This window comes from Perognathus longimembris, chromosome 1 (assembly GCF_023159225.1).
Source record: "Perognathus longimembris pacificus isolate PPM17 chromosome 1, ASM2315922v1, whole genome shotgun sequence".
NCBI lineage: Eukaryota > Metazoa > Chordata > Mammalia > Rodentia > Heteromyidae > Perognathus > Perognathus longimembris.
Genome location: NC_063161.1, coordinates 128,169,777 through 128,186,343, shown reverse-complemented (window position 1 = coordinate 128,186,343; position 16,567 = coordinate 128,169,777). Strand labels below are relative to the sequence as shown.

Sequence of the window (16,567 nt, the reverse complement as noted above, 5' to 3'; positions counted from 1 at the left end):
GGGTTTAATTTTAGTCTTCAAGATGAAGAAAACCAGTTTGTCGAGCATATTTGTTGGAAAGACTATCTTTAGTGTAACTTTTTGGTTCCTTTTTCAAAGATCAGATAGTGGTAGCTCTGTGGGATTATTTCTGGGTTTTCTATTCTGTTTCTTTGGTCTTTATGTCTGGTTTTTGTGCCAGTACCATGATTCTTTTGTTATTATGACTGTGTAATATAATTTGAAGCCCGGTATTGTACCACCCCTGGCATGACACTTTTTGCTTAAGGTTACTTTTGCTATTCAGAGCCATTTATGTTTTCATATGAGTTTTAAGAATATTTTAAAGTATATAAAAACAGGTTATATATTTGTTTGTTATCCTTGTACAGGGTCCATGCTCACTTTCTCTGTAATTGTTCCAATATTAGTGAAGTATATGTGTTGTTGAAGCCAAGCACTAACACTACCTTTTATAAAAGATATATGACGTTCTTTGTAAAAGAGCCAAAGAGTAACTAGAGAAATAGTGTGTAGCAATTTAAAAAGTACTCACAATATAAAATAAGATCAAAGATAAAAAACAAGGCAAGCATAACACTTGATTCATCATCTCTCAATTAAACACAAAAATGATTTTAGTAAACATTGACCAAGACAGTTTCATTATTTTATTCAGGCTGACTGAGCATTAGATAAGATTTTTCTCTACTCCTTTTTCTTAATGCATTTTATTTCCAAGAGCTTTCTAGTATCTATGGAAAATCAGAATCAGACTTCATTGAACGTCTTGCTCTGATTTAGACCATAGCCTTCTGGAATGAAGAGAGAGATGAACAAATTCAATTTCCCTTTGAGTTCAGAGCAATTGCAAACACCTCCTCCTCCTCCTCCACCTCATTCTCTCAAAGGATTTTATATTGCCTTCTTGTCTCCCTCTCTATTACAAAACAACTTCAAACTAAGTCTTCCTTGCCTAGTTAATAGGGGCTGGTGCACTTTTGTTTGGGTGACATTGGTGGTATTCCTTAACTTAAGCTTAAATTCAAATTTTGGCCTAAATTCACGTTCTGACTCTCTTGCTGTTAATTAACATTTGTAACATCTATATGTGTCAATTTTCTCATCTCAAGTGATACATTTTACATGAGTCTTCAGTTGATTCAATGAGTTATTCAAGGAGAATGCTTGAACCAGTTTCTGGCATAAAATATACCCTCACAAAGGATTACAGGGTAATAGTTTTCTTGGTGACAGTATGGTACTGTTATTAAAGTATGGTGCACATAGGCACAGATGTACAGACATTCACACACTTGTGCACACATGCACCTACACATGTGCACATACATACCCATAGAGAACATGTACACACACTTTACATGTGTGCATGCAAGGGTATCCATGTACATACACCATGCTTCCATGCACACAAAGCATTAATACTCATGGCCATCTTCCACCCATTGCACGCATTTGGGTCACATGGATTCATGTCCTACGTGTCATTCCAAGACATTTTGGTCAGATTATAATGCAGCTGTTGGTGATTTCTTTCTGGCTACTCAAGAGCATTCAATTCCTTTACCATAACCGATCCTCTTTCAAAGTGCCCTTGGAGAAGCATGTTGACATGCCCCCAGTGGCTTTATTACACATCTGAGCATTTAATTAATATACACTGATGAATGTTTCTATGTGGAATAACAGCATCCTGTGTCACAGGTTGTCAGGAAGTGGCTGGGTGTTCCAGTCCTGCCTCCTGCGACCATGACCTGCTGCCTGGCTGAGGTGAAGCCATGCTCTTTTACACTTTCCTCACATGCTGTGATCTGGCCTCAGAATCAAGCGCCCCAAGCCTGTCTCCTCTGATTTGATGCTACCACATGGCGAGGAAGAAGGATCACAAAGGCAGCATACAATGTCTGCCTGGAGAGCAGCCAGCTGTTTATGGCCGCATTATCCACTTTGGGAAAAGAGACTACGTTGTTGCCCTCCTTTTTTTCTCTTACACATAAAACTTGATGAGATATTAACATTTAAATTACTGCACTCTTTATTTTTATTTTGTTCTGGAAGCTTTGAAATTCATTAGACTGTTCCAAACTGCCTTTTAGGGAAGCTTAATAGAACCTCCAAGCTTTCCTGTGGGTCTTTTGCAACCTGGCTACCTGTAGACACCCCAAATCCACAGATGCCCGAAGCCCAGGGCTCCTGTTTGTCTAAATATCCCCATGTGTCTCACCTAGGTGCTTCTTTCCACCTGACAAGTTGGTCCAACTAAAAGGTAAAATATTAGGTCCTTTCCTTTTATGAATCACAAAAGGTCAAGTTTGGGAATTTTTACTTGTGGCATCATTTTGGGTGGCTTAGAAAGTTTTGAAGTTGGGGATATTTTTATTTTACCGGTAGGATAAGGGATGCTCCACATATATTTTCTAGTAATATATTGCCCAATGTAGATAATAATAGAGGTATAAATATGAAGTAATGAAAATCTGTGCAAGTCAGGAGAGTAAACATACATGGAGGTGTACTGAAGAGGGAGGCTTTAGACATAGCAAACTTTGGAGGCGTTATGGAAAACCTGATTTTCACTAGTGACTAGGAGAAGGCACTCAGGGAAGAGCATTTATGAGTGGACAGGGAGAGGAGAGGGCATGTAACAGCTGAGAAGATGGAGAAATGAGAGTGGGAGAACTGGGTGAAGGCCAACCACATTAACATTCCAGGAAAAAAAATGAATTGTCCAGAGATTAGGACAAGTGATGTGTCAGCTCAGGAACAGTATAGGAAGAGAGGTAGGAGGAAAAGAAGAAACAACCTGGTTCAGAGTATTAGGTTGTGCAGCCCCAAAGCAATGCCAGGCCTCAGAAAAAGTGGTCATTAGTGTCAAAACTGTGCAGGACAGGAGACAAATAAGGACTTGGAAGAGTTCTTTCATGCATTCTTCTTCTGCTAACCATGTTGGGATGGCTGGTGACTTTAAAAGATTATTTTAGGGAAGAGTAGGGCTGTTACAATCTTTGTGATTTGTGCCACCAGCAAGGGCTGGAGGAGTGGCAGCTCTGACTGCAGAAACACACACACACACACACACACACACACACACACACGGCTGGAAAAAGTGAGCTGTATAAGTGGCTAAAAGTATCAAGAGAGGAAATGGTTTTGTTGCATAGATAAGGAGGTTTGAACCTGTGGAAATGGTAAGAAGTTGATACAGCCAGCTAGAGCTGGCTGATGCTATCAGGTAGCTACACACCTGGGCCAGGAGCATGTGTGTATGGTCAGCATAGAAAGAAAGTCAGAAGGAGTGGATAACACAGTCAAGAATTGAATGTGTATATTATGAAATGCAAAAAAAGAAGGGAAGGGATGAATTGACAGGGGGTGAAGGAGGTAACGCAGATCCAGATGCAGTGTATTCATAAACAACTTTGTTAAATGGCAACTTCCTTATACAACTACTTAAAGATTAATAAAATATTTTTAAAAGGAAGAAAGAAGGGCCATCTTCCACAGAAAATAGAGCACACACTGTTTTTCACTTATGTCTTGTGTCCTTTACTCTAGCATAAGGGCCTTAAATCTTTGTCATATTGAACATGTGTAGGCCTTAACCCCTGTGGACCATTTGTATGGTGGGGCTTCAGCTTTTAGTGAATGCACTATGAGGATGATGACAACCAGACATCCCTAGAATCAACACTTGGCTTATTATAGTTCCATAGGCAGATGCTACTATGATGATGATGACAGAAAATGGTAAATGCTTCTAACAGAGGTCAAGGCAAACCCTTTCACATCAGTTCCATGTGAAGACTCCCTGTGATCGTCTGTAGGGGCACAAAAACAGGGAGAGTTATTGGTAGAGCCATGCAGGACCAGGGTTGTAGAACTCTTGTGGAGACAAGGCTGTGAGAAGTCTAGCATGCACACATAGCACAGAAGGCAGTGGGCCCTGGCTGTATTCTGGGGCCCATGAGGGAGGCTCTGTTCACTCCAGAGGCAATCAGATGTGGTCCAGTGACAAAGATGCATTTCTTAGGATGTAAACTCAGTGGTGATATGTGTTGTATGTCTTCTTTAGTGTCCAGAACATATTGCAAAGTGCATAGATAGAAGCAAGCCTAACTTACCTACATGTACATCAGAGAACAGTAATGATGCCTTTGGGAGCTCTTGCTGGAGAATCCAGCGGTGAGAACCAGGGAAGTCCTGGCATCTTACACCTCTAGTTACAAAGACTAGATGGTACAGGGACTGGATGGCATCAGAACTGAATGGTAGGAGAAGGTCAGGATCAGCCTCCTGGGGACCAGAAGAGACAAAAGAGGGCAGGTAGACAGGTAGATACCTCAGGTATCATCATTTAGAAAGTGATAATAATCATATGAACTTCCTACATGCTTGTTGTAAAGATTAAAATGGCAGGGCAATTGCCAAGTACTTAGCACAGTATGTGGTAAGTTTAGACAAGAATCTCATTTCTTCCCACCCTAGCACCTTGTACTGAGCAAGTGTCCAATTACCATGGAACAAGAGGTATACTGTTTGCAGTGTATATTTTAGTTGCATAGGTGAATTCACTCTGGTGATGATGACAATTCTTGGACTTAAAGGATAAGGTGATAGCGAATGTAAACTCCAGTGCTATCAGCCTGGATCAATACATATCAAGAGTAACGAGTCATTGACTTCTGGGTAATGAGGGAAAGTTATGATGTTGTGACTATATTACAGCTTCTTGGTATTTTATGGCCTTCCCTGTGCATTAATACAATAAGAAGAAGCATGAATCATTTCCTTCTGAATTGTAAGAAGCTGATGGCTGAGGGTGTTGATCATTTTATGTCAGGCAGTCATTTCTGAAAGAAAAACAACCAGGACAGTACTATGGCATTTACTGACATGTATTTTAAATTTGCAACTATCCATATTAGGTGATTTGTCTCTGGAATAAGTTTTCTCCTGCTTTGCAGACAGTCAGCCTAATGTGAGTGCTGAAGATAAACTTGACAAAGGAGAAATGTGTATAAATTCAATGAACATGTTTTGTGCCTACTATGTGCTCGGCTTTATTCTAGCCATTAGAGTGTAAACAACCACACATTTTCTGTCATCAGGACCCTCACATTCTAGTGGAAGATAGAGCCAAATAAGTGAATACCCAGAAAACAATATGGAATATAGTAAATTTGGTGGTGTGTCAGTTTAGTGAATCTTAACATAGGCTCATATTTTAAATACATTGCAGTTTTATTAGGGTATAAGTATTGGCAGATAAGTTCATATTTATAATAAATAATGCGGCACTTGAACATATGTGTACATTCTGAATCTAAATTATTATGCCCAGCATACCACATTCTTCTGTTGTGATTCTGGGGAGTATTGAGATTGGAACTCAGGGTCTTGCACTTGTTTGTCAGGTGCTCTATCACTTGAGACATGTGCTCATTTTGCTTTAGTTATTTTTCAAATGAGATCTCATATTCTATGCTGGGTCAGCATAGGTCTCTAATTCTTCTATTTAGGTCTTAGGTATAGCCAGGATGGCAGGAAATACCACTGCACCCAGATTTTTATTGGCTGAGGTGGGGAATCTTAGGAATTTTTTGTCTAGGATGGCTTGAACAGCGATTCTTCCAATTGCAGCCTCTTGAGCAGTGAGGATTATAGGAATGGACCACTGCCCCTGGACCTTGTCCATTTTTCCTGATGAGAACTCTCTACTTTCAGCAATTTCCAAGTATAGAATTATTATTATTAACTATAGCCATCATGTTATACAGTGGATTCTCAGAACTTATTCATCCTATCTAGCCGAAAATGTGTCATTTTTGAATACTAGTTCCTCATTTCTATTACTTCTGCTACTCATTTCGATAACCACTTTATTCTCTGCTTCTATGAACTGATTTTCTTTTAGATTCCAAATGTAAATGTGATCATAGTTTTTTTCTTTCTGTGTCTGGGTTATTTGGCTTAGAATAATGTCCTCTAGAATAGACAATGTTGTCAAAAGTGACCACATTTCTTTATCTTAAAATTAAAACTGAATGGTATATAGACCCCATTTTACTTATCCACTCATATATTGGTGGACACTTAACATAATTTCATATTTTGAACATTGTGAAATTGGGGCATAAATATGCAATTGCATATTTATTTGATTGCCTGATTTTATATACACAAATACTTGATGCTTGTGCATTTTAATATTTGAGGAATCTTCTCCATAATGACTTTTATAATTTCTCCATAATGGCTGCTCTAATTTACATTCCCACAAACAATACACAAGGGTTCTCCCTTCTTCGCAGCCTTGCCAACACTGATTTTTTTGCCCATATTTTACAAAAAAAATCCTAACAACTGCAACATGATATCTCAGTGTGGTTTGCATTAATATGATAATCAGTGATTTGAATAGTTTGTTGTATTCCTATTGGCAATTTTGTATGTCTTTTTCTGGAAACCTACTTGGGTCCTTTGATTATTCTTTAACCAACTTATTTTTAAAAATGGTAATGAGTTGTGTAAGTTAGCTATATGATTTTTCATCAACTTCTTATAAGATGTATAGTTTAAAATACTTTTTCCTAAAAAAAAGTACTTTTTCATAATCTGTAAGCTGCTCTTTCCCTCCCTCCCTCCCTCCCTCCCTCCCTCCCTCCCTCCCTCCCTCCCTCCCTCCCTCCCTCCCTTCCTCCCTCCCTCCCTCCCTCCCTTCCTTCCTTCCCTCCCTCTTTCTGCCTTTCTTTCTTCACTGTTTCTGTCTTTCTTTGATTAGTAGTACCATGAGACACCTTTGGATCCACTATATTGATATCTTCTCATTGATGAAGCAGTTCTTTCCTTTCAAATCCTCATAGAGGTCAAACTTCTAATACTTTAGCATAGTGGAGGTAAAGGTTGTTGATCAATGGTCACTTGACACATGCACCCAAGACTGCATTATGAGAAGGATAAAATCAGGAAGAGGCATGTGAACACAGTGTAGCATGCAGCCTTGTGTGGACATTCCTGCACAGGCAGATCTGTTTTCGTTCAAAGATAGTTCCTGATGCTGGCTTCCTGATTCCTCCTCAAGGCGTCTCTGCACTGCTTTATCAGCTTTCAGGAAAAAAGAAAGCCCTCCTAAAAGTGATATAGCTGTCTCTCTATCCTAAATAAGTTCTTTAATTTAGCCTCTTTGTCTTGATTTGGGCTTTCATGTTGAATCATCTATTTTCCCAAGCTCTTTCTAATTAATTTGCTAAGCTAAATTAGTGCCAAATAAATAATGAGTTTCCAAATTAGCTGACACCATAATGGAGCAGAGATTTAATTAATTTACTATCAAGGGCCTCTACAGACAATTGTATGGTTGTAGCATAAAATGATGGTATTTATTAATGCCAAAAGTTTTCTTATTTTAGCAGGTTGTTTTAATAACTAGACTTCAATGTGGAAAACTCATTTTTGTCTGTGTAAACAACAAACTTCAAGTCAGGCAATGGACCTACTAATACAAAATATGTAAAATTTCCTACAAGGTTCTCTAAGTTTTAGAATTTATAATTAAGAATAACTGTTAATTTTTGTCACAACCAAAAATTATGTATATGTCCATGATTTAAAAAATTTTTTTCTATTGTTATTATAAAGGTGATGTAAAGTGGTTAAAGTTACCTAATTCAGATGAGTACTTTTCTTTTCGGACAATGTCACCCTTTCCCTTACTCCTAGTTTTTCCCTCCCATCTCTACCCACCAGTTGTTTAGGTCAATTTCAACATAGTGTCTAGTGAGTACCACTGCTGCATTTGTTCACTTTTCATCTGTGCCCCCTCTTACTCATGATATTTTTATTATTAGTTTTAACCTGTAAGCATAAACCTATATAGGAATCTTGTCACTCTACTCCATTTCCCTAAATGGACTTTCTTCTACTAATTGTTTCTATAGACTCCTGGGTGGTAGGAATGGTATAATTTTGTATAACATATATTCTGTAGAATTGAACGTTTTATTGGTAAGCATATTACTGGGCAAATGTTCACTAGGTACTCCAATTGCATCCTACATGAAACTACAGAAATCACAAAGATAATTATATTTCATGTTAAGTCCTCTAGATAATTTAGAAAATTGATTAGATTTGGGTCCATAAAAATCATCAGTCTCCATAAGAGAACTTAAGTGTCACCTGATTTGGGACAGATTGGCTAAATCTCTCTGAGTATCTCAAGGATTTCATGATAGTATTATTTATAATTTCATTCAATCTTGCAATAATACATCAAGTGACTGTATGAGTAGAAGAATACCTGTGCAGACTAATGTTAATGTACACAAATTATCTGTATAGGTGATAATGACAAGGTTTTCTTTTTAATTTAATTTTTATTAATTTACTTTATTGTTACTAGAGGTGATGTACAGAGGGATTACAACTACATGAGTCAGGTAATGAGTACATTTCCTTTTGTACAGTGTCTTCTGTTCCCTCATTCTCTCCCAGTCCTTCCTTCCCATCTCCACCTAAAGTTGTATAGTTCACTTTCATCAGTGTCGTGGGACACTTAATGTTTTTCATTATTTTTGTTATGATCAGATCATTAGATATGGAATAACCTTTTTTCTAAACACTTAATATTGTTCCTGGATTTCAAAATAGTAGCATTATTTTACATTGATCTTATCCTAGAATATCAAGGTCAAGGATGTTGGGTGTGCCTAAAAAATGCTAGGGCTTAAAATATATATCTTTCCATGTATTATATGAATTGAAATATTTACCCTTTCTATGTCCATTTCTTGTGTTCTTTATTGGTGTTTGGAAGCTAAAATATTTCTTCAAACTGTTAATCTTTTCAGAAATTTCAATATTATTATTGTTGTTGCTGTTGTTGTTACTGGGGTTTGAACTTAGTGCTTTCATGCTTGCTTGGCATACTCTCCCTCCTATTTGTTTCAGATTATTTCCCAGCTAGGTTCTCCTGCCTTTTGTCTTTGGTGGGCCTCAGACTGTAATCCTTCTGAGCTCCGCTTCCCTATTGGCTGAGGTTACAGGTGCTGGCCATTATACCTTCCCATACTTCCCCCCGCCCTTTTCTTAAAGAAAGATTATTCATTCAAGCGCTTTCTTAATTATTAGAAATGAAATGAAAATATAAGTGGTTAAAAGTTATAAATAAATCCAGTAAACCATTACAAATGATCTATCCTTCGATCTTGGAAATCTACCTTTCCAAGAGCAGTTTTAAATTGGGACTTCTTTGACAACCCTTTCATGTGGTTCTGTTTTGCATGTTGAGAAGTCTTGTACACAAATAACAGTGCAGAGGATATGCCTAACCAAACTTCATGCAACGCTCCTTAGCCCCTGTTCTCCCTTTGCCTAGAGGAAATATACTCTCACCATAGTCTACCTCAAGTAGACCATCGACACACCCTACAGGGAGGCTCAGCATAGCCTGGGTAGGAAACTCATACTACCAGTTTCCTCAAGTCTGATCTTGAAGATCTCTGAGTGTGCATTCTTTGGGAACTACATCCAGCCAGGGCAGGGCCAAGGAGGAGGAGGGCCAAGGAGGAGTTTCCTGTTGCTGGGTGTAAAGCTAGAGCGGCTCACACTTGTTGTTGATAGATTGGTAGAGGAAAAGATGCCATACTATCAAAATAACCAATCAACCATCTATCCATGAAGCTCTGTTTTCATACCACAGAGCAAATTTGAGGGGCTTTCTGATCCTATATTATCCTTCTCTGAGATGGAAAAAGACAGAAGAAGGACGAAGGGAGGAAAGGTGGAAGGGAGAGTGAGGGAGAGAGAAAGAGAGACAGAGAGAATGAAAGAGAGAGAGAGAGAGAGAGAGAGAGAGAGAGAGAGAGAGAGAGAGAGAGAATAGTTCCACAAAATGTTCCTTCTCAACAGCATGGATATATTCTAATTTTTTTTTTAAAGAATAAAAGGTTCCTGGTCTGTGTTGACTACACAGTACATCTGAAACCTCAGCAGAAGCTTAAAAATGAGCCAGGATAAAAGAACAAAACCCATTTTATTATAAGCTAGTCTGCCAAGCTACTCCCTGGAATCAACGCCAATAATTCATGAAAAGTGATGCTAGTTCCAAGTAGTTCCATGTGTCTCCTTTTACATCAATTACAAGAAATAGATCAGGATCCAAGAAGCATAAAAAAATTAGTAATGAGGACACCATGACTTCAGTGCATGAAAACTCATCATCTTCTGCCTTTTATCAATGTCACTTATAGGAATGTTTAATTCTTCAGATTGGTATAAATTGGATAAAAGGACAAATTTGGATTCCCTTTTGATATTTTTCATATAAAAGCATACATAATTCAGGTTTGGCCAGGAAGAATGCATGGAACCCTGGGATTCTCACACTTAGTATCCATGATGAGTCTGAAGGATTTCTAAGGGTAAGATGCAAAATGTGGAAAATTGACCAGCAACTCTTATCTTGTTTCTATGGGAATTAATATTCTCTTAAAATTCAATGTAGAATAAACTTGCAGGATAAACTTCCACTAGTGCAATCACTTTGCTTTTATGCACATGATGTAGATGCCTAAAATAAAGACAGAAGAGAAACTGTAGCTTGAAAAAAGCTATAGTAAAGTCATGATAGTAATCAATCATAATCAATGAGTCTATTTTAAGTGAAAGCATAAGACATTTAGTGAAAATATCAATGTAACATCATTTTTTCTTATTTCTAAGTACAAGGGAAATCAATTTTATAAACAAGCAGTTACTTCCTGATAAATTAAAATATATTTTTATTTTATTTCTATGAATAACAAGAAACCACTTATGTACCTAAAACATGATAAACCTGTTTAGTCTATCTATCTATCTATCTATCTATCTATCTATCTATCTATCTATCTATCTATATCTAGGCCGTGGCCCTATTCATGCTTCCTTCTATGGCTAGGATGACAGATGCAAATAAAAATGTCCAGCCTCTTCTGTTGAGATGAGATCTTCTTTCTTCTTTGACTGGTCTTGAATTGTGATCCTTTTGATCATAGCCTCCTGAATAGCTATGATTATAAGTGTCAAGCAGAGCTTCCGGTTATAAACTGCATTGTTACATTAACAAGAATGTGACCATTGTAATTTTTAAATTTCCCCCTTTTACTCAGCTTACTGCTTTTAATCTTATACTTAAGCTTCTCTGACTAACATTCTTGCTATTCCTAATGTTCATTGCCTGGTGTCTCTAGGCTTATATTTGTATTTTGAAGTGCTTTTATCAGGTGGTCTAAAGCATCTTTGTGGAGAACAGTACATTGCTCCATTTTGTTTTTTTAACCTAATTTGACAGCTTTTGTCCTCTCCTGGAAGAATTCAGTCAGAAGTTTCGGTTTTCAAAATGAGCCAGAGCACAGAAGGGAGACTGCCTCTGCATGTTTAAGTAGATTGTGTTCCAAAGATAAAGAAATTGTTGAGGCAAGAGAACTAACTAGCTTTCTTCCATACAAAGGTGTCTCCATAGGGAATGCTCCATGAATTCTAATTAATTGTCTCACAGATTAAGAGAGCCACTAACGTTCCCTTGCAACATTTCTCATCCAGGAGTGTTCTATAGGGAAGAAATAAAAATCTAAGCATGCCAGGAAGCTGGAATGAAAGTCAGAAGAAAGGGGGAAGATAATGTAAGTCACTACTGAGCCAATTAAGGAGAGGGAGGTACAGCAGGTTATCTCAGACCGAAAAAAAAAATGATGGGAGGTCAAGTGTAGACACCTAGCATGAGTCCTTGCACAGCTAATGTATCCCCAGGTGTGGATGAGTAACACGAAGACAGGCACCCTCTCCACACTCCCCTTAGATAACAAGGCAGGAACATCACAGACTGCACAATTAGCAGGCAGTGCCCCCAAACAGGGGTGAGTCCAGGTTTTGTGAAGCTTGAAGCTTCAAATATCCAGGGTGCAGGCTTTCTTTAAAAAAAAAAAAGGATGCAAAATTAGGTAACAATCTGATTATCTATTAAGATAAGGAAAGGAATTACAGCAAAGGATTGGATTTTAGTGAGTAAGTCTAGTTATGTCTCCTTGGGCGTGTTATGGTAATGCTGACATAGAAATAATGCCTGACTTGTAACCATGTAGAAACACTTGACAACTCCCAACTCAAGCAGGGTTGATCCCGAAGCTGTAGATCAACAGAGACTGCAGTTATTCAACCAGGAGTCCCTCTCTTCATAGGGCCAGTTACCATTAACTCTTCTTTCTTTTTGCTTCTAAATAAACAACTCTATTTAAAATTAATACTTCAGTGGGTAGAATAAACACATCCATTCTTTGAAATAGCATCACGACTTTCATCTTAGGTAAGGCCTAGAGGAACCTGAATCTGTTAATGCATTGGGAGCAAAATTTTCTCTGCATTAGAGGTAGAAATGAGGCCATAGAAATTGGAATTCTCTAGAATTAGGCTTATGGATCCTAGTTCTATATACCAGACATGAATCTTGGTGAGCTTTTGTGTATGCTGAGTCTCTTCTGTGCATGCTTAGTCTACATGAAGAAGACTTTGTTCACCTCTGATAGAGGTCTTGTTCTCTGCTAGGCACTTAAACTATGCTAGGCAAGGTTTTAACAATCTATGGAAATTGCCCCCCTCCTCTTTTCTGGATAAAGGACTCCAGGTCTCTCAGCTTTATCTGCATGTATCTGCATGTTTTATACTTAATAGACCCCATGCTCCAAAGAGATCTCCAGTCTCTTGAAAGAAATTTCTGTTGACCCCCAGTGTTAATGTCAGCTTTATTTCTTCTCATTGCACCCCCCCCAATTAAAAATTCTTGAAATCAAGGTGACATGGTTTATGACTAATGTATAAAAGAACTCTGCTCTCTAGCATTTTATAAAGGAAGCATCAGACGTACGTAAACTTGAGTCAAAAGAAATCCTGTGGGTTTAAGTTTAATATAATACTTCCAGATGAAATCTTCAACATAGCCTCCTATGTTTTCCACTGAAATGAAAGGCCAATGAGACCTGGCCTAATGTCTAGGACAATCTATGGTAATGGAGACCATGATACCCTGGCTTTATTGTATCCCAAATTCAATCTGTCCTTGGTTTTAGGGATTTGAGCTCTATTGATCATACAACTTGTGACATATATATATATATATATATATATATATATCAACTATGAATCATTCCACTCTTGTGTGTGTGTTTTTGTGGGGATAAAACATGTAGTCTTTGCATTATTTTGTGTGCCAGTTAGTATTTATTATAAACTTCACTCTGTGAGAATCTGCATTAACAGAATTTACATTCAATATTGACTTAGTATAAAACCCAAGTTAAAAAATTCTGAGGAAAATGCATTTCAAAGGAGTGTTCACTAGGCACATTTTCTTTAAGAAAATGTAGTGTTTGCTCTTGTGATATAGTTGCTGTGTTTAATTGGTGATTTTCTGCAATTTTAATTTTCATGTATGGATTGTAGGCTTTATATCACAACAGTAGAAAGTATTGACATTCATAATGCATACAGTGCATGTATAAAAGTAGAAGGAACATTCATTTGGGAAAAGGTATACTCTCAGTCTTTTAAAGGAATATTGTTAGCTTAGGCTAAATGCAGACAAGTTGGACAAATGGTCCCCCTGCCCCCAAAAAGTAAAGCTTCAAGATTATGGCATAAAATCATATTCAACTCTTGTGTTACTCTAACTGAAAATAGAATTATTGAGTTGTTGCTATGTCTCAGGAATTGTTTTCATCCTTTTCTATAAAATAAATGAAATAGTGAAGCAACCCAATAAGGTATATACTGTTATTAGCTATATTTTCCAACTACAGTATTTTGAAGTATAAAATTTATAGACCTATTACAGGGACAAAATAGCTTTAACTGTTTGTTGAATCACAATGGGAAACTTTTTTTTGAGATAAAACATGTGATAACATTTAGGGTGAAATATTTATTATGATTGATTGTTTTAAATATCATTGCTAAAAAGATATTAGGCTTCTACAGAGGTGATGCATTGAATTTGATATGGTTACCATAAACTACACAATTAGAAGGTATAGATACTTGCAAAATAAGCAAATCACTATTTTTATAATTTTGCCACACTTTAAATAGTGTCGTTTATGCCTGGAGTTTATTGAGCTATATTAATTAATTCTGGAAAAGGATGTATCTACAAAAGTTGAATCAGGATCCATAAATACTCAGGCATACAATGTCTTAGTCACAGCACTTTTTGAGAATAAGAATAACAGAATCTAATAGACATTTATGCTTAATAGTTACGTAAAACAGAAAAAATATATCGAAGTCAAATTAAGACACCAATATTCACATTGTTCAAAGAGTACTTTACCTATGCTTTGATTGTAAAATATCTTTAAAAACATTTTTTTCCTCCATTAATTATGTCAGTTGCTCCCTTAGCAATTTACATTTATGCACCTTGGTTTTCAAGGCATTTTATAGTAATATCATAAATGAATGAGCAGGGCCTTTTCAGTCTTCCCTTTATGTGGAAATGGGAAAGGGCACCTTTTAAGTCTTCCCATTGTTCAATCCCTGTGTAATTCCTTTGAGAATAATTGCATTGTCTTTGCTTACTCCTCGATATCCTTGCGAATAGGAACCAAGGGTTTTATCTCAGAACAAAAACATTTTGCCAGGCTGACAGTCATCACTGTGCTCCCTATTTCCCAGTGGAAACCCTGATCTTCATTGTCAAGGGTATTACAGAAGAGCTTTGCACCATAAGCAAGTCATTCAACAATTCTATTTACAAGTTAATGACTAAGTCAACCGGAAGTGACCATCACTGACTCTTACATAGTTGTTATTTGCTCCTGAAATATCCCAGGACCTCAAGTAGGCCTTGTTTGAATTTAAACCTGATCCACTTGTATAATGTGACCCCTGGAGTGCTGCTCCTCTCCACCTCTCACTTTTATCTCAATCTTGCTCCTGAGCCAGGACTCTCTGCCATTCAGGACCTTTTTCCCATAGCATAAAATAGAAGATGATGAATGTGATATAAATTACTACTTGTAAGCCATAAACTCTCTGTGCTGAGTCTCTGCCAAGGCTTTTATTCAAGGAAAATCCAATGGGTCAGGCTGAATAGGAAGACATCCTTCAAACAGAAAGGATATGTAAATTTTAGTAATCTTCTCTGTAGTCATAATTCATTTCTTTCTTGGATTCATTCTCATGTATTTTATCCGTTGAAAAAGAGCCATTTCTCCACAGAAGTGTGTCACCCTAAGTTATTAATGCATTGGGTAGGGTGGGGGAGGGGGGCTGGATGTGCTTATCTCTCATTGACCTATTCTTTCCACAAACATCCTCAGAGATTGGGGCAGAGTCGTTTCATTATTATTGTCTTCATTGTACCGACTAGCTTGGGATAGAAACTTTAATCCTCACTCAAGGATCAAAGACATTTTGCTGTTGTGTTATCTGGAGTGCATTTAAATAAAACAAAACACCGGACTTCTAGTCAAACAAGGCATAAGAAAAAGTCTTGTTTCTCCCAAGTACATACTATGTGCTATTGCAGGAATTAAACAAGGTTTTAAATCCATATAGGTAAATGAGGAAGAAAATACAATGGCATGAAAGTCTTTCTGTAGGAAGTGAGAAGGACAGTAGACAGCTAGGTAATAGAAGTATTAAGATAGAAGAACCCAGTCTAAGCCAGCTCCAGAGAAGAATACTGAAGGCAACTGAGCAAATTTATCCTGGGCCTGCACCTAGGTCTTGGAGGCCCGTTTTACTCCAGGGGCAAGGATCAAGGAAGAACTGGTTGTAAACAGAAGCAGCAGACAACCCTGGATTCTCTTTCATACTTCGAAAGGCTAGGTAATCATTCCATGCCCCAGGGGATCAATTTTTTTTTATTCTGTAGACAAACTGACCTAAGAAAATGTATAAAAAATTATGTCAAAAAAAGACTGGTTTAAAGGTCAGTACTTGACGATAGAGGAATCAGGAGTTTTCCAAATCATTTCCCATAGAACACGGCAGAATTTTAGGGAAAGGTGGGAGCTAGGATGACTTCACACTGAGTGGTGGTACTTTTCTTTCTTTTTGTCCACCCAGCTTCTGGAACACCAGCATATGTTACCGACACAGAACCATTAGGCTTAAAAAAAAAAGACTGGAAGATTTGAAAGCTTTTCCCACATTTACACTTGAGATCTCCACCACGAAAGCAACCAACTTTCTCCCTAATCATCCTGTAATGAAATTTAGTACACTCCCATACAATACCCAGTTTAGCATAGCTTAGTAAATTTGAAGAAAACTTCCAAAATGGAAGGAATCAAAGCAGATAGAATAAGGATGCCATTTCTTTGCAGTTCATTTATAATAAACCAGTAGTTCAAATCCTTAGAGACAATGTAACATTAAATACAGAAGAGAAACTGGATGATAGGAGGAAAAGATAATCAGAGAAGAATGACTTGAAAAAATTAGAAGTGTCAAGCTGATTTTTTTTTTTTAAGGATAGAGTTCTAGTTCAGGTAAGATGAATAAGGCAACTAGAAACTTGGCATGGTGG

The 16,567-nt window shown here is 37.4% G+C and overlaps 1 pseudogene; it reads right to left on the bottom strand.

The window, feature by feature from the left end:
• Positions 1-333: 333 nt before the first annotated feature.
• LOC125341395 lies at positions 334-431 on the bottom strand (annotated as a pseudogene).
• Positions 432-16,567: the final 16,136 nt, after the last annotated feature.